At 35.7% G+C, this 26,274-nt stretch overlaps 1 protein-coding gene across 1 annotated transcript in view; it reads left to right on the forward strand.

The window, feature by feature from the left end:
- The first annotated feature begins 18,489 nt into the window (after positions 1–18,489).
- Positions 18,490–26,274, forward strand: part of XIRP2 (xin actin binding repeat containing 2) — an 87,365-nt gene continuing 79,580 nt past the window's right edge. The window contains exon 1 of the mRNA XM_066346456.1: positions 18,490–18,635. The gene's annotated coding sequence lies outside the window, so the exon portion shown is untranslated. The remainder of the gene's footprint in view (positions 18,636–26,274) is intronic.

Raw genomic sequence — 26,274 nt, forward strand, 5'->3', positions numbered from 1 at the left:
ATATGTTTTCTATGCCCAACATTACCTAGACTTGAAGAGCAAAGAAAAGTTAAATCCTAGTTAATCAGGACTAGAAAAACAGTATAATAGAAATCTCAGCCCTGGAGATGTAAATAGCTATTTTAGTACGAGGAAATGGGCCACAGAGAATTAATTGTTTACCACTTTGATTGTCCCACTATGTAATCACTTTGAGAACTACAAGATTCTACCAAATGGAAAATGATAAGATGGCTCAAAGGAAGCTGATATTCTGAGTCACTGGCAAGAGAAAGTATAACAGATAAAGTGATTCCAGGTGGTCTCCAGAAGCTCCTTCAAACGCCACCCTTCCCCTAACTGCATAGGCAACCTCTGCATATGATGATTCTGGCGTATTCTGCACTGTTATGATTTGTCTCTTATTCATAATTACATACTAATATGCGCCCTGTGTGGAGTATATGTTCAAATACCTGTTGAATGAATAAATGGATTGATTTCTAAATAGTAGAATCATTAAACACTGTTGTCATTCATGAGCATATCAGAATATGCTCCTTCATATACAGACTCATGTGATAAAATAATTAAACATGAATTTTAGTAATAGGCAAGCCCAGGTTAAATCCTGTATTTGGCACTTACAAATTCTGCAATCTTGAGAAAGTTACTTAACTACTCTAAGCTTTAGTTTCCTACTCTTTAAAATAGTAAAGCTAATAATAGCTAGCTGTTGGGCATATTGAGGATATTGCCTGAAATAATAAGTACACTGCAGAGCACTCAAAATTAAACTATTTTTAATACAAATTTGAAACATATTTAGTTTGTCAGCTAGGGGTAGTGCATTCTATAAAACTTCTTTACATGATATAATTAGAGTAAACTATTTAAGCATCTCTCTAAGAAGACATTACCAAGTTATTTGAATTGATAGATAACTGTAAACTCATCACATACAAGATAAGTGGAACTTGCATTCTCAGTGCCTAAGAGACATTTAGTGAATATTATTAGTGAATATATGATTTGCCTATTTTTGATAAGGTGATCAGTTATGAATTATACTTTAAAGGCATAAACCTAGATGATAAACTCTATAAAAATCTTGTATCAAATAGAGTCTGCTATATCCATATTTTTATGATTTGTGAACAGACCTTTTTTTAAATCACTGGTGCTTGAAGATTAAGAGAAACTTCTCTGTCAACTTAAAATGACAATCAAAGCAAAATATGAATAGCTTTTTGTCAGTCAATAAAAATGGATGAGGAAAGAGGCACTTCTCAGCTAAGACTTCAAAGATAGTGAAACTGATGGTTCTTGGTCTCATTTTTCCAAGCACCATTGCATTTTTTAGACTTTTATTTTTTCTTTCTTATTTTTCCCAATTCACAATCTAAAAATGCCCATACTAAACCCTTCTTACACATTTTTCCAATTCCCACTATAAACAAATCAAGTGTTGCTTTAAAAAGTTTACTATGCTTTTTAACTTGCAACAACAAAATGCATCAAGTGCAATAAAGGCATGAAAACAAGCAAATGCATTAAAGACAGGAGGCAGTTTAAGATATTCAAATGATATTTTTGAAAAAGTGGTAGATTCATGAGAGAGCCCAGTGTTCCTAGCTATGCACTGCTGATCTGTTCATCATGTCCTCTCAACTTTTCATTCATTCATTCATTCATATATATCTATTTTTTGTTAATTTGTATTTCATAAAACAAATACATGCTTTGGGTATACTTTTGACTTAAATTAATTACTCTTGCTTGGGATAGCTTTTGATTGTAGTATGTTCACTGGGATATCCCTGTATCTCAAAGTCCGTATCCATTTTATGGAGATGTGTTCTTCATTTATACGAAGTAAAAAGAAGAAGCCTACACATGCATTGTATTGTATAAATATACATTAATAATAGTTGGAGGCTACTATTTGTCTTTATTTTTTTAGAAGCACCAAAGAGAGAGAAAGAGGGAAGGAGAAAATCCACTAAAAATAAATGATACTTCACTACTTTTAAAAAAGAATAGGTATCGGGAATCCAGAATCCTTGCCTTTCTTTCCTCCTATAATCAAAGTAGCTTGTGTAGTTTTATTAATTTCCTGCTTTTAGAAAGAAAACAATGAAATTTCTTGACAAGGCTGCTGGAGAACATTATGAAAAATGTTGCAATAGGAGGAACACAGAATATATGAGTATACAAAGCCCATGCACTGATTCAAGAAGGAAAAATTGTACTGCTTCATCTTGGCCACAGTAACATATTTTAGGTTGATATCTATCTAGGATTTGTGATAAAAAATATTGTAGGAGAGGCTATTAAGAGTAAAAGAAATCTATGAGAACTATTTCTCTTCTCCCTGAAAATAAAGAATATCAAATATGAAGTTATTTATTGATGTAATAAATGCTTAAAACAGTGTTCTAGTTATGCTGTAACATAAACAGTTTGCCATCAGAACCTACAATTGCATATAAAGATAACAAAATAAAAATTGTAGTCAATTATATGTCTTACTAGTTTGCAAAGTAAATATCCTTATGAAATGAACCTGAAAATAGCTAATTAAAAAGTGCAGCAGGCCCTGGCCTGTTGGCTCAGTGGTAGAGCGTCGGCCTGGCGTGTAGAAGTCCCGGGTTCGATTCCCGGCCAGGGCGGCAGAGCATCGCCCCCTGGTGGGCAGAGCATCGCCCCCTGATGAGCAGAGCGTCACCCACTGGTGGGCATGCTGGGTGGATCCCCGTCGGGCACATGCGGGAGTCTGTCTGACTGTCTCTCCCGGTTTCTAGCTTCAGAAAAATACAAAAAAAAAAAAAGTGCAGCAAAGTTTTAGTCTTTGAGACTACATAATTTTCTCCATATTTTCTATCCTTGTTTATTACTAAAAGAGAGTTTGCAGTGAGATTCTAGTGTTTTGAGATACAAAGAATAGTAAGTGTATTTTTATCATATGATATTTACCTTTTGCAAAGTTGAAAACACTACATTTATTTATGTGACATTTTGAAATTTAATTCTAATGGACTTGACAAGCATGAAATGGAGCAATATCAGTGTTTAGGCATCTGTTCATCAAACCAACATTTATGAGTATCCACAATGTACCAAGCCCTGGGAAAGGCACCGGGTGTTCAGAAATGGCAGGACAGAAACAGGCCCACCCTCACAGAGTTTGCCATCTTGTAATAATAATGTACATTTCTATCGTGCTTTCATTATATATAAAAGCATTTTCACAAATATTGCATTATCTACTTCTTTTTGAGATAGGTGTAATTATTCCCAGCATATAAAAGAGATTATTGAAACTTGGAAATTTTGAGACTGGGATGTTCAGAGATAGCTACAAATACATATATGGGTTATTCAACCACAAAAATAGCCATTTATATTTTATTGCACTTAATGTTTTTGTCAGTAAGGTTTCAATCAGGAGACGTGAACCATCTAGTAATTTGAACAGGGAAAGTTTAGAGTAAAGAATTATTAAATATAACAGGAGGTAGGAAAAACATGGGACTGGGAACCAAGGGGTAAAGAAAAACTCTAACAATTAAAGATACAGGAAACAGTCGTTCTCTCTAAGGATAACATAGAGCAGCCAAGAAAGGAACAAATCATTTGTATCTATTAGAATGGTTATCATCAAAAGGACAAGAGATAATTAGTGGTGGTGAGGATGTGGAGAAAGTGTGACCCTTGTGCAGTGTTGATGGGGATGTGAATTGGTGCAACCACTATGGAGGTTCCCCAAGAAATTTAAAATAGAACTGCGTTATGATCCAGCATTCCACCTCTGGATATATAGCCAAAGGAATTGAAAACAGGATATTGAAGAGATATCTGCACAGCCATATATATTGCAGTATAATTAACAATAACCAAGATATGGAAACAACCTAAGTGTCTGCCAATGGATGCATGGATAAAGAAGTTGTGATATATAGAACAATGGAATATTATTCAGCCATGAGAAAGAAGAAAATCCTGTCATTTGTGATAAAATGGGTGGGCCTTGTGGACACTATGCTAAGTGAAGTAAGTCAGACAGAGAAAGCCACATACTGTATAATATTACTTATATGTGGAATAAAAAAAAAAAGACTCAGAAACAAAGTGAAATGGCAGTTACCAGGAGCTGGGAGTAGAAGAGAAGGAGAAATGTTTAAGGGCACAAACTTGCAACTAATACATAAATCAGTCCTGGAGATCCAATGCACAGTAAAGTGACTATAGACACCGATATTTTATATAAGCATCAAATTTGTGAAGAGACTAGATTTTAACTATTTTCATCACAAAAAAGAAGGGATCATTATTATAGTATTTGATGGAGGTGCTAGCAATATTACTATGGCAATTATATTGCATATGTAAATACATAAATTAACTCAACACCTTAAACTTCCACAATGTTATCTGTCAAATATATATATATTTGATTTAAAATAATCTGGAAAGGGGCTCCTTACCCCTGTGAGACTGAGATCCAGACCTATCTGGAGAGAGCAGTGCTGCAGCCCAGTGGCTGGCAGAAAAGTCCATTGCAGGGCTACACTGGGAAACTGCCTGGACATGACCTTCTGGGGTGCTGAGTGAGGGACCATGGAGAGATGCCATGGCATCCTGGCCACAGAGCACTGCAGGAGCCTGCCAGGAGAGGGCATGCACAGAAACCAAGACTGTTTTTCTTCCAGGATCCCTTTAGGGTACTCTTCAGATGAAGCTCACTATTTCACCAGCTAGCAAGGGAGAAATGTTCCAGCTTTGCTAGCGGAGCCGCAGAGAGTGGATTTGGAACCTAGAGGAATAGAATGATCAGTGGCACATTGGTATATCAGGACCATTTAGATAAACTGTATCGTATCATTTACTTGTCACAACCACACAGTCGGGATCCATATTTTCTTACATCATAGATGGAGTCATTTAAATTCATCCTAATATAGCACATATTTTTTTTTTCTTTAACAGTTTATGTTGCTTAGACACAAAGACATTTTGCAAACTATTAAATAACGCTGGCAAATTAATTTGACTAGTTTGCTTCTTTGCCTATTATCATGTTTACCAGCTCAAGGAAGTAACACATTTAAAATCTGAAAATCTGAAATTCTATCTATGTATCTAAGTATGATACTTCACTTATTTCATACTTAATTAAGCTTTATCTTTATATCACTGAGTTTGGCCAGCATCCTCTCCCTTCTCCTAAAAATGCTATATGAATAAGATTACTCTTCTAATTTTTCTTTGGAAAAAGGTTTGTCATGAACAAATAAAGTTAAAATTGTGGTTTATAATATGAATTGAAAAGAACAAAACAAAACAAAAACTTACAACCTGGTACTTGAAAGCATTGAATTTGGGACTAGCCTGTTTGGGACTTCCCTGACTGTTAGACTTCGGGTAAAATATATTGAGAAAAATATTTAACCACCCTATATCTCTTGTTCTTTATTGAAAAAAAAAGCAAGACGTACCTCATATTTTTTATGAAGATTATATTGGCTGATGTTTGCAATGTGCTTGGAATATAATTGGCACACATATGATGCTCCTTTTTTAAACTACTGTTGTTATTATGATATCTTATTAAGTTACTTCTCTCATTAAAAATTCTTAACAACCTAAGATAAGTATGAAAGTCTGCAAGCATCCTGTCACATAGAAAACAGCAAATGTCAAGCTGCACAGAGTATTTGCTCTATGCAATCCTAGAAAACAGGAGAATGATGTGTGCAGGTTTGGGGAGAAGGAGATTATTCATAAATAATCCTCTACACAGTCTAGTGGTTTCTTATTTTTGTATCTAGGTGACAGAAAACTAAGACATAAAATATATCTGGTCCTCAAAGTTTCATTTACTTGTAAATGTATATTATAAATGACAGCATGTTTCTTATTTGAAGAAAATTTAAGGGAAGTTCATTGTTTTGTTCTTGTTATAAATCTAATATGTGATTTTCTATTAGGAAATAGAGAAATTTAAAATAAAAAACGACTGATATTCCTACTCAGAGATAAGCAGATATATATCTTTTTAGTTTTTTACTCTATGCCGATACATTCCTATAAGCATATAGAAATATACATTTTAAAAAATGATGTTCTAGCCTGACCAGGTGGTGCCGCAGTGCATAGAGCATCGGACTGGGATGCGAAGGACCCAGGTTCGAAACCCTGAGGTCGCCAGCTTGAGCATGAGCTCATCTAGCTTGAGCAAAGCTCACCACCTTCAGTCCAAGGTCGCTGGCTTGAGAAAGAGGTTACTCGGTCTGCTGAAGGTCCATGGTCAAGGCATATGGGAGAGCAATCAATGAACAACTAAGGTGTCACAATGAAAAACTGATGATTGATGCTTCTCATCTCTCTCCGTTCCTGTCTGTCTGTCCCTATTCCTCTCTATGACTCTCTCTCTCTGTCTCTGTAAAAAAAAAAATGATGTTCTACTAGATGTGCAGTGGTATTCTACATTCTACTAGATGTGGATTGGCATTTGATTATGGTTTTATTAGATATAGTCATTTTGGTGGTTTTCAAATATGTAGTTATGCCATCTACAAATAATGGTAGTTGTAATTCTTCCTTTCTAAATTTATGTCTCAAATTTCTTTTCCTTGCCATATCACATTGGCATAGCACTCCAGTATCAAAACAAGTGGAAGGGATGAATGTAGACATCTTTGTCTCATTCTTAATAAAGACAAAATATTCATTTATTATCATTAACTGTGATGTTAACTGTAGAATTTTCTATACATACTGATTATGAAATTTAAAAAGTTTCCTTCTATTCTTAGTTTATTGAAAGTTTTTAGTGATGAGTAGGCATTGAATGTTGTCAAATATGTTTCTTTAGTTAATTTGTAGTTATGTAAATTGCTTTAAAGATGAAAAATTTTCAATTTTTTTTAGAAGCAAATATGAACCAATGGGTATATAACTCTTTCATTTGTATAAAAATGGAAAATATAGTTTTTATATATACATGAATGTATACCTGTGTTTTGTGCATATATGAACCCATATATATATGCTTTTATATAGAGAGAACATCTCAGGATATGTGAAAAACTTAACAGTAATATCTGTTGCCCATGTGAAAAGGACTGGATGTCTAAGTAGCAGAAAGGTTTTATTTATACATCCTCTTGTGCTGTGTGAAATGTTGACTATATATAACATTGAAAAATACATACTGCTATTTTTCATAGTTATTGCATTTAGACTTAAATATTTTACTAGCCTGGTTTATATTTTGAAATGAAGTATAAAGTAAGCCTTTAAAATATTTTCTCCCACCCTGGCCAGACAGCTTGGTTGGTTGGAGCACTGTTCTGAAGCACAGAGGTTGCTGGTTTGATCCCTGGTCAGGGCACATACAGGAACAGCTTGATGTTCCTGTCTTTCTCTCCCTTTCTCTAAAATTAATAAAGTAAATATTAAAAAATAAAATAATTTTCCCAATTATTTACCTGAGTTTCTAAATTTGGAGAAATTTCTTCTATTTTGTTATATTTTCTAAGTACTAGTGTTTGCATTAGAATGGTTATTTTTATTGCACATACAGAACTGTTGATTTTAATACCAGATTCATAGTCTTTGATTTTATAGCTTTGTAAATTATAATTTTTTGGTGGGGTTAGGGTACCATATTGATGTATCAAGTTTTTTACCTCACTTTTTTTTTTGTATTTATTCTTCTGATGAAATTTAAATTTAGTTACAACTGTGAAATGCTTACTTTCACCACTCAAATTTAAGTGTTTACTTTTCTTCTTCACACTACTAATTTCTACCCCTTCATACATTTATCCCACGTTATGTACATATATTTGCATATTTGTTTTCTAGGGCCCATCAATATTTTGTTTACTCTAAAATATTGTATCTAGCACAGCACTTTACATACAGATGCTCTGTAAATATTTAATGACTTGCTCACTCAATAAACAAATACATACATGAATGATTGTATAATTTCATCAAATTCGAAAAAAATCCACCTCCAAAAAAATCTGTTCTTGACATTTAATGCGACAGAGTTTATTTTACTTTCTGACTAGAGCTCTGAACCATTACATTATTAAGATGAGATAAGAGCCTGACCAGGCAGTGGCGCAGTGGGCAGAGTGTTGGACTGGGATGCAGAAGACCCAGGTTTGAGACCCCGAGGTCGCCAGCTTGAGCACAGGCTCATCTGGTTTGAGCAAAGCTCACCAGCTTGGACCCAAAGTCGCTGGCTTGAGCAAGTGTTACTCAGTCTGCTGAAGGTCCACGGTCAAGGCAATCAATGAACAACTAAAGTGCCACGATGAAAAACTGTTGATTGGTGCTTCTCCTCTCTCTCTATTCTGTCTGTCTGTCCCTGTCTATCCCTCTCTCTGACTCTGGAAAAAAAAGTTAAGATAAGGTAAGGTGGATACTAAAGTGCATTATTTACCAGATACATTTTTTCAAAGATTTTTTTGCATTTATATTCAATTTTATAACTACAACTACAAAATTTGTTTAGTGTTATAATGATCTTTTTATACAATAAATTTCCTATTTTTCTATTCTGGATTTTGAATCATCTTTTGTAGACTTGCAGATATGTTTTAATTGCTTCCTCAGTGAAGATATACTGATCATTTTCTGTTTCTGAGAAAATTTTTACATATTAAAAATATGTCTCTATATGCCTCATACATAAATAATAGAAGCTTGTCTATACAGAGAATTCTTCATTCAAATTTATGTCCATCAAGAAACAACAAAAGCAAAATAAATACCTTATTCAAAATATTCCACTTTATCAGAGCACATAGTGTCTTAGTGAAGGAATCTGAGGCCAGCTTGTCTTTTTCTTTGTTCTTTTTCTTTATTTTCTTTTTCTTTATCTTTAAAATTCAAAAATTTATAAGGGCATATCCAGGTGTCTTGATGAGCCTTAGGTTTTGTGCTCTCAGATCTTTCTTTAGCTCAAAAACATTTTCTTTTCTTTTAAATTTAATTATTTATGTCCTTGCTATTTTTCCCTTTCTCCTTCTAAAAGAGTAATGTGTCTTTGATCATATCTGTCCTTCATATTTGTCATTATCTAGGTCATCGTTTTCATCTCTTTGATTTTGCTTGTGCACTATGGGAAAAATTCTCAAACTTTTCCCTGCTTCGTTGATAGATTTTATTTAATTTTTCCTACGTACTCTTTACTGTTTCAAATGATATTTTAATTTTTCTATTGATTTTTGCATTTTCTTACAGCTTATTTTCGCTTTCATTTTGTTCATTCTTTTATTTGATCCTATTATTTCCTTAATAACACCTGTTACAGTTTTGCAGAAGTTACTCTTTTCCTTAATCTTTTTTGAACACGTCAGGAATAGAACTTGTAACTTTTTCAGCTATTTCAGAAATAAACTACTGTAACTGTAAAAGGTATGTCATTAATTTGATCATCAAGTCAATGCTCTTTAGCATCTTCCAGCAGTGCTGTTTCTGCCGTGTTGACTGATTTATTTCACTTGTATTGTGTCGAGATTGATTTGGGCTTGGCATTTTCTTCTGATAAGTGGGTGAGTTTTTCTTATTCTGCCATCACTGAACACTTGGTTCTTATCATTTCTCCCATTTTTTTTCCCCTCTGAAATCTTCAATTCTTGGTACTATCCAAATTTGCTGAATAGAAGTTGAAACACCTACCCCATTCCATACATATTAACTTAACTTGTCGAGATAATGTGTAAACTTTCCTTTGTATAGTTCAAGCAGAGCTGGCTTTAATGGCCAGTGCACCAGGCATGTGCCCTGGGCCCTGACTTCTGAAGGGCCCCACAGAATCCCAACTTTTTTCTAATGACACTAAGTTGGTGTGTTTTTTGTTTTTTGTTTTGTTTTCTTTGTGACAGAAATAGAGAGACACAGAGAGAAAGACGGGAAGGGAGAGAGATGAGAAGCATCAATTCTTCGCTGCAGCACCTTACTTGCTCATTGATTGCTTTCCCAGGTGTGCCCTGATGGGGGCTACAGCAGAGCAAGTGACCCCTTGCTCAAGCCAGCGACCTTGGGCTCAATCTGGTGAGCCTTGCTCAAGCCAGATGAGCCCACGCTCAAGCTGGGGACCTCGGGGTCTCAAACCAGGTCCTCCGTGTCCCATTTTGACAATCTATCCACTGCACCACCGGCTGGTCAGGCCTAAGTTTGGTTTTCTATGCGCAATTTTAACATTAATAGTACATAATATTTTTTATTTATTTAAAAAATATGGTTAACATGTATTTTTATTTTCCTTGTCTCTCTTTTTTTTAAGGAGCCCAATATTTTCTGCACCTGGGGCATTAACCAACCTTAATCTGCCTCTGGGTTTAAGGCATAAAAAATTATACAGAGTCCCACCATTCACTTTCTAAAGTGTTTCCTTTGGAACCTAACAATCCCTCTAAGGGGAAAATGGCTGTGTTAGTCTTGCTCAGGGCTTTATGGGCTGCAAGCTCTTTGTGCAATTAGTGCAGAAGCACCTGACAGCAAATTAAAGAATAAGTGCTTGCCCTCAGGGGACGAAGCAATCACACAGCAGCCCAAGTAGAGATGCGGTTGGTTTCCTGATCCCTTGCCCTCCACTGCAAAAAGCAGGTTTTCCTTACCCTTTGTGTTTTTCCCTTTTCTTTTTTCTTTTGGCTTGCTTGTCTTTGTGAGCCACCCATAATTTGGCGTGGCCCACCATTCTCCAGCTCTACAGTTCCTTTACCGTCTGCCCGAATTCAATGCGAATCTGCACAGCCATGGCCGCCGGCCTCACACCATCCCGTCTCCTTCCTTCTATTTTGAGTTACTTGGAGCATGGATAGATATGCACTGAGGGGTAAGGGTGAAGATAAGGCAGGACTGTGGCTTGGGTTGGTCCAGAAGTTATTTTATATGGTATTGGGGAAAGACATCCTGGTTTTGGCCATAGCAACAGGAGACTGTGGAATGAATCAAAGTTTTTCCCTTGTTATTTGGGGAAAGTATGTGTCCCCTTCTGATTCAGAGAATACTCAATATAACGTGTCATTTAAAGCTATTATTCATGTTTGTTGTTCTCAATGATAATTACTACAGGAAATTCTTTACAAACCTCAGCATATTCTCTCCCCTTCCTCTTCCACTATTTCTTGGTTTTTGCTCTTTCTCATTTCTGTGTTTGTGTTCTTCATCTTTGTGTCTCTCACACAAGTACACACACAATCACACTGTAAGGCTGCTGGCCATGGCCATACAGGTTCCCATTGGATTCGGACAGGCGGGAGAGAAACTGTGGAGCCGGAGGGTGGTGGCCCATTTCGTTTATTAGAGTCTTGAAACAGTAAACAAGCAAGCAGACAGGGAAAACCACTTCTCTCTCAGGGCTGAGGAGCAAACAGGCCAGGGTGGGGGGTGACCCTTTCTCCAGCAAACAACAGCAAACAGTGGCCCCTCCCAATGGTGGCAGGCAATCCACAATCTATAATCTGCCACCCTGAGGGCAAACACCTGCAACTTTACATAGACTATACACACATGGCGCTGCCCCATGCTCATGCACCATTTGGGCAAAGTACAAGCAAGCAAGCCTAACACATTTGTTAGCCCAACACATACCCACTCTCATTATTAACAATTTTTGCTATTTTATGCTGTTTTTATTTCCTCTTTTTTACTATTTTAATTTAAAGTTAATTTTAAAAGCCTATCAGGAACCCCTAGTGCTCTGTCATTTTTTAACCAGATATATATATATATATATATATATATATATATATATATCCCTAATTATAACTTACCTCTTTTATTCTTGATCTAATTTCATAGATTTCCTAGAATTCTTTAATTGATTTCAGGTTTTTCTTATAAGAGACAGGTCTAATACGAGTTATACTTAAAGGATCAGGATTATTTATACACTGAAGTACCTAATGCAAAACATTTTCTCTTTATTCTTTATATTGAGAGCCAGGTCACTAGAAATGCCCCTGAGTGTGGACTCGAATGGTAAGTCAAAAGGGTTTTCATTTGGCTTATTATCAAGCAATTACACATTCATATCTGGCTTGGACTATCCCAGATTGTTCAGTTATGTGAGCATAGTTATAAATAGTTTTCCTCTCACTCTCAAAAGCACCCTGATTTGCATGACAAATTACATGATCATTCTACATAAGACTATGAGATATGATTTAAATGAGTAATATATGCCTAAACACCTTATTCATACTTCCTTAACATCATGGTGTAATTTTAATGGAATTAAACTTGGATAGGTGAAAATTACAGTTAATTAAATTCAGCTACAATTTAGTTACTAATACACCTTAATCCTGCTCACATGACAACTGAATGGATCATGCCACCAGCAATGTTCAAAGCAAATTACTAAACCCTAGTTGGTGGGCTTGTATTTTATGCCTACTAGATAATAATATAAAATTTGACTATATATATGTTCAACTTTTTAAAAATCTACCAATTTCAGAATTTTTGTTCTTCTTTTCTAAAAATCTTAGCTAAGCCCCATTGGTCCATGGAATACATATCAGATGACTTTATATATTTTTTCCAGCTTTCAAGTTCTCATTTACCCATTCATCTTATCTTTGAGGTGTCCACTGAATGTTCAGTTTACAATCATGAACCAGGAGTGCCTTTCCGGAGCCTACCTATTACAAGCCTATGCTTTGCCTCAACCACAGTGTGTATTAATATGTGAAAGATGTAATCCTCTTGGAAATATAGTATCCCGCACATTAAGTTGTGATTAAATGGCACCTTTAGATTAAGGACAGTATAAATAACATGTGCCTAATAATTCCAAAGTATGAACAGAATTTAGTCAACATAATTGTGTGAACAGAATTGAGTCCAATCTCCACTTTTGCTGACTGGTAAGTTTTGTCTTTGAGCAGTTGCTTAACTAAATAAACTCATGCTCAGTTTCCTTCTCTGACATAATAACACCAGAGTCTTTGCATTGCTGTGAGAGTAAGAGAAAATCAATATAAATCATATAATTAAATCCCTGGTACAATTCCTTTATAAAGTATAGATATTATTAAGAAAAAAGTAATGAAAGGGAAAATTTTACTGCTTTTCTTGGAAACTTTTAATATTAACAAGAAAAATAGTGAACCAAATGTAATTCTAAATACATCTATCTTTTATGTCAAGAATAGGCTTCAGCCAACAAATGGTAGCACCAGCAAAAGTAGAAAAGGTAATAAATTCAAGATGACTGATAACCTAGTAAAGAAGTACACAGAATTTTGAAAGCCCTGTGAATAGAAAAGCGGCCACATGCAGAACCTTACAGGCTCAGGGAGGCCTGCATGGTGGCGTTACAGACTCAGAGACCTAAAGTAACCACATAGAATGGTCTGAAATGAAAACTGTCTAACTAAAAGCAGTTCATGGTGGGTAGTCATGTCCTAGGGCAGGGGTCTGAAACCTTTTTGGCTGAGAGAACCATGAATGCCACATATTTTAAAATGTAATTCCGTGAGAGCCATACAACAACTCGTGTACATTACGCATTATCCAATAAATATTTGGTGTTGTCCCAGAGGACAGCTGTGATTGGCTCCAGCCACCCGCAATCATGAACATGAGCGGTAGGAAATGAATGGATTGTAATACATGAGAATGTTTTATATTTTTAATGTTATTATTTTTTTTATTAAAGATTTGTCTGCAAGCCAGATGCAGCTATCAAAAGAGCCACATCTGGCTCGCGAGCCATAGGTTCCCGACCCCTGTCCTAGGGAGTTTATTTCTCTAACAAAGCCTGTCTGTAGTCTTTTGCATCTAAAATATAGTACCTGATAACATGCAGGTAATCTTTTCCTGCTTCTTCCCAGGGCAAGTGTCCCACCAGGGCAGGAACACACAAATCCCCTCATTGTTACTGCTATCATGTTAATTACCTATGAACCATCTTCTTCCTGCCTCCCTAATCTATCACCTATCCAGTCAATGTCATGTAACCTCTTTAGGTCTCCATATAAAATAAGTAAAACCACCATTCTCTGGAGCACTTTCTCAATCCATTGAGACTGCTTCCCAGCAATTGTCATCAGTTTGGCTCAAATAAACTCATAAAAAAAAATCCTTACAGGTTTGAAAGTACTTTTTACGTTGACGGCCCCTAACCAGAGACATTTTATTTCAGATTATCAAGAACACGTATAAATGTGGATTCATAAGAGGGCCTAAATTCATATATCCATTTCACCTAAGAGGGAGATCTTTATCCATAATCTGACTTAATACATTAATGGCTTTGGTTTGTTAAATGCTTTTTGTTATAGACCTAGATAAGACATAGATTTCAGTGTGTGAAGAACAAAGTCTACTAGATAGCAGAAGCAAGCTGGGATAATGGGGTGGCACCATGCCATTTACATAGACATAAACTGAACAGATACAGTAGAAACAGATGTGGCTTGTCAGTTGCATATGCAAAAAACATGTAGGTTTTAACAGACTATAACTACATGATTTAAGAGTGTCATATTACTGCAGAAAATCTAGTGAGTACTTTTGGATATTTTATATAAAATATCTAAACCAAAGCTTTCTAGTTTCTTTCCACCTATCTTTCAACTTACTGCACTTGTCTTGTGCTGTCTCCAGTCTACTGTTAAACCTTTCACTGAGTTCTTAATTTCTGATACTGTATTTTTCAATTCTGGAATGTCTCTTTTGTTATCATTTTAATTTTCTCATGAAAATCCCCACATTTTATAGACTCAGTTATTTCTTACCTTTTCATAAATATATCAGTTGTAATTATTTTAAAGTCCTTGCCTGTGTTTCAAATATCTACGACATCTGATTCCTTTCTGTTTTGTTTGGTTTGTTTGTTTTCCTCTTGATTGTCAGTGGAAATATTCTCTTTGCAAGCTTAGTAGTTTTTTTTTATGGAAAGACAAGCATTGTGTCTTTGAAAACAAAGGTGAGAAATGTCCAGATGACAGTATTTTATCAGAGAGGTTCAGCCTTTTCTCTGCGACCCTGACAGGGTGGAGGGGGAAAGTTGCTGACCAGTTTCATGTAGGTTTTTATTCGGAATCTGTCAAATCCTCTTCTCCCCAGCACCTAGACTACAGGCATCTCTACTCTGCTGTGTGGAGGTCTTCAGCTTGTATATTTAACTGTATTGTACCTTGTGAAGCTTGACAATTTGACAAATATCTTGAGGAGATACTTGAGGAGGCAGGCTGTGTTTGAATATGCTTAAGTCACCAGTTTTACCATCCTGGACCTGATCAAGTGCCAAAATCTTTGCTGGTTCATCTATCTCCCATCTTCCAAGAGGCCAAGACAGGATCCTTACTTAGCCTCCAGCCAACCCCACACTATCAAGCACCTCCAGGACAAAGCTGTTGCTGCAGATTATTTTAAGTCAATTTTCTTTTCTTTAAAGACTTTGGTTTGTTACCTGTATTCCTAGTGGATCTTTGTCTCCTCTGTATCGTGAAAAAATGTGGGCTTTTTCACTGTACTTTTCTGTGCATGGGATTATAATTGTAGCCTGCTATGCTGTGAAATTGTGAAATTTAGCAAATATCAAGGGGAGAAAATCATGGCCTGCTAACTCTCCAATTTTGTCACTCCAGTGCCATGTCGCTGCCAAAAGTTTGTATTTCTGTCCTGCAGCTGCAGTGTTCTTCCTGGGCTGAGCCCGTTCTCAGCCTGGGCTGCATCCAGACTGACCAAAAGCCTTCCAGGATAGCCTCAAAGCCTTAGCTCACACTTGAAAAGTTCATGCCTTTCTTGAATTATATTCCCTACAGTCCTTATTATTTGGCTGATCTCTGATGCCTTACATATATTATATTTCTGTAATTGATCCAGCTTTTCTAATTGTTCTTAGTGGGAGCATTAGTCTGATGCTAATTACTGCATCTCATTAGAAACAAGTCTTATGTAGGTTTCATTGAGCACAATACAGGTTTTAATAGAAAGAGGAGGTATCTGTGTGCTATGAAAATAACTTAAAGTATGTTTAGGAATTGCATAGGGAGCAAAATGTTTCACTGAAAAAAATTTTCTAAGATTTTTGATACCAGAAATCACCTAGTGGATCTATATATGTATCTATGTAGCTATCTAGCTATCTACCTATCCATCTACTTGTTCATCTATCCAATTTATTCACTCATCCATCCATTTCTTTCATAGTAATTTATTATAATCTTATTAGATGGAGAATGAATATCAGTGTCTAAAACAACAAATATAATAAATGTTAAGAACTTAAGTGCTAATGTTCTCATTGTCTTCATGACTTAAATGAATAAATCAAATAAATCACATTGTGTGATTAATTAATTCCATAAGTGAAATATTCTCTTTGACCTTAGGTTAGTCAATATATTCATACTACCATAGATTTAACATTTATTGCTCTTAATCCATTATCAGCTATTTTATAATGTTTTATCAAGTTTTCTTTTCCTATCAATTATTTTTTTAACAATGTATAATCATTGAGTCTTTGGACTATTTTAAACATGGGGAAATTTATAATATGAAAAATATAAAAAAATAACTAGTTATGTATTCTTACTTAAATATGATATATTTCTTTCCTGAAAGGGCAAAAACGGAAAGTTTAAAGTAAGGTTATCTTGATTGAAATAAAAAAAAAACATGTGTAGAAACCTATCATTAGAATAAAATGACAAGCAAGTAGTTTTAAATAAGGAAAGAAACTTGAAAAAGCTAAAATCAGATCTTTGAATAATTAATGATATTTAACCACCATAAGAATCATTAACATCTATATACAAATACTTTTGTAGGATAAGTTGACATTGTAGGATCAATCTTCCCTTAAGTTGAACTATTACTCTTTTAGATCTAGTGTCATTTTATTAAGTATATAGTAAGGTAAAGTAATAATAATTTTTAAATAAATATTTATTCTAGATTTAGACAGTAATTAGTATTTTATATATATATTATGTCACTTAATCTTCACAACAACCACTTAAAGTAGATAAACTTAGTCCTATTGAATCCCAGAAGAGTAAAATGAAGCTTAGACAACCTGTGAAATTTGCCAGGTCACAGAGTTTAGTTGGTGTCAAAACCGTGCTGAAATCCTGTGCAATAAACCATCATTATCTTGTAGAGTTTTCTGCAGCAATGAACGTGTTCTATATCTGCACTAATACATAGTTTCTAGTCATATGTGGAGACTGAGTACTTGAAAAATTGTATTTTTAATTTTAATCAATTAAAATTTTAAATAGTCATATTTCTCTAGACAAATGTGCTACCACTGGATGGCACACTCTAAAATAATTAGACTATACTAGCTCCTGGTCCTGAAAAATCCTGTGGAGTATAAGGAACATCCTTCTAGAAACTGTTTTTTAGAATTATTCAACTGGAATATCACATCTGGATAGAAATCAATATTTTATATGAAAAATCAAATATTAGTGGTCTTTATTAGTAAGTAATGTGGTAACTAACTCATTTGTAAGCATTTGTATGAATTAAACAGTATATAAGTCAGGTACTTTCTTTAAGTCAGAGGGCAATTTCCTCTTTATATGGATTTGCTGGGAGACCATTTGGATACACACTTAGCACCAAACTAGGAAAATAATAGAATAGAGGAAAGATAGGGGAAGCTCACTGTTCTATGTTTCGTTAGAAAGTATTAGAGGTTGGTATGATGGAGCTGAATGGAACTTGCAGGTGAATTCCTTTCCTTCCTTCCATGTCAGGGCGGCAGAGTGTGCTGAGTAAGTAGCGTGACAGCAAAGGACATTTAATACGATTCTCTCCGGAGCATGTGAGGTGACTCCTTCCCCTGCCTGCTCTTTCTTGTGCCAAGTGACTGAAACAATATTAATTAAATCACAGGCTAAGCGTGCCCTTAATTCTCTCTACAGTGCCTTCTCACCCTTTCTGACCTCGCTTTTTAAATCTAAAGAACAATTATTTACTCTATAAACACCACAGTAGTGTTTTGCTCTATATGTGAAACCTCAAATAGCAAACTGATCTTGTCCATTCCGAAGAACATTTTTGTAAATAAAAACTGTCTCCTCTTTCTGAGAACCCAAATTCCACCAAAATAAATTGGAACTTTTCCTACATGCTTTATTTTCATATTTTAACTCTTCAAAGATTGGAATTACTAAAAACAAATGCAAGTAATTCCAGTGATGTTTAACCCTTCCTTCCCTCATCAGTGCTAACTCTTTTGGGGCATTGTTCAGACTTTGAAAGTTGGCTTGATGGCGGTGCATGCAGAAGAGAGTTTGATTGACTGCACATGTGTTAGAACCCTGCATACATACATACCAAGGACAGTACGAGGCAGAGTGCCCTCAGAGACACACTTCTGAAAAGAGTGGTTGACTCAGGCCCCACCTATACCCAGCTCAGTTCCTAAAAATAGGCACCAACTTGCATCCTTTAGACACAGGGCTAAAATAAATTCAGCCGTTCCATCCACTTGCTTGCTAGACCGTTCAGTGGAGCTGGCCTCCACTCCACCGATTGTTTTCAGGGGACTGGGAAATTTGCTGTACACGAAACAAGGGAGGAAACTAGTCTGTGAAGAGCTGTAAAGATATATGTAATCTCCACGAGCTTGGGGTTAAGTCTAAATATTGCAAAAGGTATGTGTAATATAGTCATTGTCTGCTTCCAGAGTTGTAAAATGTTCTTGCTGACTGCTTAAAATCAATGGAGACCATAGGTCAAACTGAACCTGTTACAAAAGGCAGCGTTCAGTCAGATTTTGTTTTTATGGCAATATTTGGCATTACTTTATATTATTAAATTTAGGGCTTCATGTATTATCTCTTTGCAAAATTAGCATTTTTCATATTTAGTATTGGAGAATGAGGCAAACGCGATAAACAGTCGTGAGTGAAAATTATACTTCAACTTACTGCTCAAGGGAAAAACTAAGAGCTTATCTTTTATAAGCATAAATTGATAATGTATGCAATGAATATTTTAAAATATAAACTGTAATTCTTAGAATTTGGTGAGGGGAAGGAAGAGTTTTAAATATTTTCAACTGTTGCAGCTTGCTCAGGGAAACGTAGGAAAATGATTCATTCACCAGCCTTCGTTTGAGTTGATACTTCTGGCTCCAGCCACTGTTTCCTGTCCTCTGGGAGCGTTACTGGAGTAAGGATTAAAGAATCAGGTTCTTACATGTTTTGCAGAATTAAGAAAATCACTGCCAGTTGGATCTGCCAGCCCTAATTATAGGAACTACAAACTTAGAGAGAGGACTGAGATGTTACTTTAAAGGTATCATGACCTACATACGATTTCAAATGGATTTTTTTCTGTCCTCAATCACCTGTGAACACCTTAATTTTGTCTTGTGCTGCCAGTGTTTAGATGTTAGAGACCAGAGAGATTTGGGAGAGACATTATAACAGAATCTCTTAATACACCAACTAAAAGCAAGGACACTTTAAGATTATATAATCAGGGTTTAAATTTAGCCAGCTGGTGCTGAACAGGAAGATATTTTATTTTTACCAGAGTTCTATTTGGTCACTGATGAGCTGCAGGTTGTTTGAATTATTTTAAAATGTTATGTGCAGGGTGCCAAAGGATGAGTAAAGTATTTATCCCAGCTACACTCAGAGCCATGCATTTTAACGCGAAAGAGCACCTGTTTCGAGTTTTAAAGATATGACCATTGAGTGGCAAAAATATTGGGTGAGAAATGAGGAAGCCTTGAATTATATCTTTAAGTATTTCTCTGTATGTCTGCAAATGTTTACTAATATACAAATGTTTTACTTTCTTGTTGCCAACATGTAAACAAACATTGGGATTTATTTTTTTAAATCAGTCAGCATTTCAGATGTCTGCAATATGGCCAAGTGCCAGCTGTTTGCAAAAAGCATAGTCTGGAGTTTTAAGGAAATGTTTCTGCTTTCATCCAGTGTTGAGTGTCTTTAAGAAACAGCTTCCCTCAACCACCTGAAAAATAAAAGTAGACATTTTCTTTAATGATCACAGGGAGTTTTACTTCAGAAAATGGTTGTGTAAAAATGTCACCTGGGCCTCAAGTCTTCTGTGATTACAGAGGAAGAGAAGGTTGGTTGCCTTTTCTCAGATGTACTTTTGGGTAAGAGACCGACAAAATCCATGGATAATTTACTGTTGTTTGCCATTGACAGCTGTCTGCTGTGCAATAGTTGCAGCGTTCTTCCTCTCACTTACATTTGCCACAATTGAAAAACTTCTGCACATCAATATTCTTTTCACTTGTTTGTAAAATACTGCTTATGATGAGACAATTTGGGTTGAACTCCCCTGGTAACCTTGGTACTGAAAGCTGATGTTTCCTCTCTTCTCTCTCAATCACACACACACACACACACACACACACACACACACACACACACACACACACACGGGCCTGAGTATTTAGAGACTGTTTTTTTGCAAGACTTGTATGATAGCTAGGGGTCATGTCTAAATTCACTCATTTACAGAGCAGAGCAGACAATTAATAAGTGTCTGACAGTGTAATTCCAAGATCTTTGATCGAACAATCTGTGAGGGACAGAATTTAATTGGCATTACATTGTCCATTTTATTTGCTTCCCACCCCCTTGTTGAAAGCACTTAAGTTACATTTTAAAATTTAATTAAATTGTAATTTGTTTTCCCTGCTTCAGCAACAAACACTTGTTCATTCAAATTATAGGCTCATCCCTTGCAGAATGGTGGGTAACTTTAGACTTTTCTGATTCAGAATTGACTCTTTAGAACACTGATTTATTTATTCGATACAGGTTCTTGGTCTTTATGTAACTATATGATATGTCTGTTGTATTATTTCTTTCCTGACACTATTTCTAATGCCAAAGATTGGTATTTTCTGACACCAACTGGGCGTACAACAATATAATTCTCACACTAACTCCCATAGTTAAAGCAGACCCCACAGATTCTTCCACTTCATCTCCAATTCAGAGTATAACTCAGCAGCAGCCAAACCCAGGTGAGCCGGATTAGCTCTGAGCTTCCATGCCCTTTCTGAGGTCACCACCTATCAGTACAGTCATCATCCTGGAAGGTCACAAAATCCTGTTGCTTATGGTTTTTATCAAGGTTTTATTATGTAGGGTGATTGACTAAAGCATTGGCCATAGGTGACTGGATTCAATCTCTGGCCCTCTCCACTTCTCAGAGGTAGGAAATGGGGTAGACTGTTTTAACCATCTAATCATTTTATTGGTTTTTCTGGCTACAGGTACCTGAATTGAAGCTATCTCTATCCCCATCCCCTGCTCCCACAGAGACCAGTAGTCATTCATTAGCATACCAAAGACACCACCACTCAGGAGATTCCAAGGGTTTTAAGAGCTTTGTTCCAGGAACAGGGGCAAATACCAAATATTTTATTCTTTTATGACAGGGGTCGGGAACCTATGGCTCGTGAGCCAGATGCGGCTATTTTGATGGCTGCATCTGGCTCGAAGACAAATCTTTAATTAAAAAAAATAATAACATTAAAAATATAAAACATTCTCATGTATTACAATCTATTCATTTTCTACCGCTCATGTTCATGGTTGCAGGTGGCTGGGGCCAATCACAGCTGTCCTCCGGGACAACACCAAATTTTTATTGGATAATGCTTAACATACACGGGTCGTTGTATGGCTCTCACGGAATTACATTTTAAAATATATAGTGTTTATGGCTCTCTCAGCCAAAAAGTTTCCCGACCCCTGTTATATGATATATATCCAATATGTCTCATTTATTTGAAATGCTACATATGAACTCCAAAGAAAAAAATTCATACTTTTCATTTTTCTAGTCACTGGAATCTATCTCTTACAAATTTAACTAACCTGAATATTTTTTTTATTTGTACAAATAATCAGTAAAAACACAAAGAATAATGACAATTAGATCAGTAATGAAAAGAACAAAGATTTTATTTTCTCTAAAAAGTTGAAAATCAGCAAACTCAAAGAGTCATTTGTACACAAGTGACAGTGTAGCTATATTTAATGACTTCTTGGGACTTTATGGGCCTAAATAATGACATTAAAATAATCTTCCAGTAAGCAGCACAATAGGCAATCAAAATTCCTGGTAGAGTAGTTGTACTTCTTAAACTGTCATCAAGAATAAAAGAAATTTATTGCATAGATAACACAAAGAACCTCAGTGACTATTTGGTTCAACAATTTAATTTCTAGATATGAAAACTGAGGCATAAAGACATTAAATAGTAACATAAGGTTTAAGCAAAAAGAACTCACTTGACATTTTTCAGTGTTATATGTCATTCTGAAAATCTTTGTACCATAACATCAACCCAAACCCAGTCCACCCCCATGATGAGATACATTTCAAGGTACACATTGATAAAACCTGGTTTTTTCACTTGTAGCTTTTGTTGCTTTTTATTTTGCATTTCATATTTCTTTTAAAATCAGGATAAGTTGTAGAAAAGGAGACCTGATCCAAATGTTCAGTTAAAAATTTTTTAAAATGTTGGTTGGTTTATATTTTAATTTTACTAAGCATTTAAGTTGGCTCATCTTCTGTGTTAAATGAGCTCTTCCCCCACCCCACTATCTTGTCATTGGACACATCATTTTTCACTTCTCTTTTTGGCAAACTTTCAAGCAGGTTTTTGTCTTACGTTTTTTCTAATTGGATGTAAGATATATCTTCTTGCCTGGTGAACTGAATGCTTTAGATATGCCTGACTGTTCAAAAGTAAATAATTGTCAAATTGCTCCAGGCATACATATGATTTAAAATAAATACAATACTAAAAAAAATTATAATTGGAAGTTTCTCTGTTAGTCAAAGAATTAATAGCATCTTCCCCCAAAATCTGAATATTTCAGCATGTGTATTTCTAAATGCATTAACTTGATATATATTTACCCATACGGAAAGGGTCAAAAAGAAAAAAACACACATCACTATTAATTTTAAAAGCAAAGTCCAAGATTTTAAATGGTTTTCAAATATGTTCTCAGTGTTGTTCACTTAAAGTTTAATAAATGCAGACTGAATAAAAAAGTTTTTTGTTAGTTTGTTTTTTGTTTTTGGGTTTTTTTATATAAGTGAGAAGCCAGGAGGCAAAGAGATAGACTCGGGCATGCGCCCAGCCGGAATCTACCTGGCAAGCCCACTAAGGGGCAATGCTCTTCCCACTTGGGGCCATTGCTCCATTGCAACTAGAGTCATTTTAGAGCCTGAAGCAAGGCCATGGTGCCATCCTCAGCACTTGAGCCAACTTGCTCCAACAGAGCCAAGGCTGTGGGAGGGGGGAGAGAGAGAGAGAGAAGGAAAAGAGGGAAGAGTGGAGAAGCAGATGGTCCCTTTTTCTGTGTGCCATAACCAGAAATCAAACCTGGGACATCCTCATGCCAGGCCCAAGTTCTGCCACCAAACCAACCAGCCAGGGCCAGAAAAATTTAAATAACTATTATATAATTTAATTCTGTTTTGTAATTCATACAAACAATTTCACTGAAATGAAATCAAGATAAACCTCACATAAGAAAGTACCTGTGTTTTATAAAAACTGCATATACTGTATTAAATTTTTGTAAATAAAGTCACTTTTCTCACTGAAATGCATTATAACTTACCAGATGCTTTACCAATATCTCTGTTGTTGTTGATTACTTTGTTTTTAGTGATCACTGTCATTAGAAGAATTCAGCTTTATTTTATCTAACCAGTAACTCTTTTTATCAAATAATTTAGAAGTTTTTGAGTAACTGTATTAAGTAAGTGCTCCGTGAAAATCTTTTACAGAATTAAGGATGTGGGCCCAGTGGTAGAGTGTCGGCCTGGCGTGCAGGAGTCCAGGGTTCGATTCCCAGCCAGGGCACACAGGAGAAGTGCCCATCTGCTTCTCCACCCCTCCCCCTCTCCTTCCTCTCTGTCTCTCTCTTCCCCTCCTGCAGCCAAGGCTCCATTGGAGCAAAAATGGCCTGGGCGCTGAGGATGGCTCTGTGGCCTCTGCCTCAGGCACTAGAATGGCTCTGGATGCAACAGAGCGATGCCCCAGATGGGCAGAGCATCACCCCCTGGTGGGCATGCCGGGTGGATCCCGGTCGGGCACATGCGGGAGTCTGTCTGACTGCCTCCACATTTCCAGCTTCAGAAAAATACAAAAAAAAAAAAAAAGGATTATCTTTATAATTTATCTGTTTTGTAAGAGTCTTTGTGGACACAAGGGACATATTGTCAAGCTGGAATATTCTGGGAAAGGGACAAGAATAATGTGCATTCCTTTAATGTTATTAAAGCATTGTCAGTTTCAGCAACAAGCTTTATTTAAAATTCACTGTCTCTGCTTCTGTTGGAGCCTGAGCCATTTTCCCAGTACTGGATAAGGTAGGAGCTGGCTGCTCTGCAGTATAGGAGGGAGAAGCCCTGCAGCAGTTAGAGTTGGAACACAGGGGCTAGAGCTAGGGCTGCCAAAGGCAGAGCAACCAACACAATCAGCAGCTTGATTAGCTCCGTCTGTCCTCTGTGCCATCCCAGGTAATCAGAGTGGGAACAGAAGCTCATTACAACCTGACTTCTTCAGTAGAGACTAAGCTCACCCTCTGAGTCCCAAAAGACTCAAAAACATTTACTTTTGAGGATGAAACTGTATTAGTGCATGTCTGCTTCAGTTACTGACTCATTCTGGAATGGGAATGATTTCAGGATTCATCACCCATCCATCATCTAGAGCTGGACAGCAGCCCCAACTTTTATACTATAAAATATCAGAGAAATGAAATTTGAAAAGAAGGCATGAGTTTGTGTTTCAAGTTACAATCCTTTTTCCTGAAAAGAACTAATCCAGCTACTATAATTGTCAACCCAAAACTACTATTTATAGTTTAAATATTCTACCCTTTGAATAAGAGCAATAAGTTGTCTCAGACTTCATTTTTTACCTTTTTTTATTTACTTCCCATTTTGAACCAGCTGGCCCCAGCTTCTTGACTATGTCATTATGTTATACAACCATTTCTTTCAATTATGCTCTATTATGCTTTTATATACACACATTATACATATACATATATATGTATATATTATTTTCTATAAATCATGGTTTACCTGCACCTCCATATTATTCTCTATTTTTTCATATTCTCAGCCATTTGAATATTCAAAGGAAGATAAGTAGTCCTCAAACAACAACCAATAATCACAATCTTATCTATAAATACACCTCTTTTACCCTTTGTGTAACACTGTATAGTGAGTCTGACACAGAATTTTGTGAACACTTGTATTGAGAAAGTGTCAAGCTACATCTTTGTAATAATATTAAAAGTAATATAACAATCAACATTTTATACAGAATTATTCTCCCATGGATAGATATATAAGGGAATTCCAGGAGTTGATACATACAATTTCATTATGGATACCATCTTTATATTTTGATTAACCTGAATAGTTCTTTAAATTAGAAAGATTTTACAAATGATGTGCTACATTATTTCTCTCTTTCTCTTTTCTTTTTTTTAAAAAAATCCCATTTCTATTAGAGACCTTTGAATATATTTCTTATATATCCAATGATAACTATCCTTAAGATGTATGAAGTGGCCTCAGTTTACTAGAATCACAAAACATCACCTCCTAGGACCAGAAACAATTCTAAGTTAACCTCCTCCCCATAATACTTTCTTTGGAAACCAGAAAATGCTGTCAGGTAAACCCTAATTAATTGAGCACAGACTTTGAAACCAGACTCAGTTTGAATTCTGGCTCCTGTACTTATCTACTGTTTGATCTTGGGCAAAATATTTAATATCACTGAGCCTTTTTCCTTATCCGAAAATGAAGATTCTAATATTCTAATAGTATCCATCTCAAAGAGTGGTTTGAGTTTAAATAAATTTGTATTTGTAAAGTGATTAAAACAATATTGCCTGGTACATAGTAAGGGCTTTATAAGCTTTCGTTATTATTGTCATCATCATCATTATCATTTAACATGGGAGGCTAGTATAATATAATAACCATTATCTCTTTTCCAGAAAGCAGGAAAAGAATATAAAGTACAAAGTTATCCTAGATAATATGAAGTTCCATGTTATTCTAGATGCTGAACATTCAGAATAACAGCACAATAAGAAAATTGTTTAAGAGAGAAAATTGTCCGCCTGAAGTAATAGGTTGTTCTCTTGTTAAAGGCATTCTTACCTGTTGAGAGTGCACTCTTGAGTTCAAATTAAATGTCTGTCCTCTGGAGTTGTAGAAAGCCATTAAGTTCCTCTTTCT

Source organism: Saccopteryx leptura, chromosome 7 (genome assembly GCF_036850995.1).
Source record: "Saccopteryx leptura isolate mSacLep1 chromosome 7, mSacLep1_pri_phased_curated, whole genome shotgun sequence".
Lineage (NCBI taxonomy): Eukaryota > Metazoa > Chordata > Mammalia > Chiroptera > Emballonuridae > Saccopteryx > Saccopteryx leptura.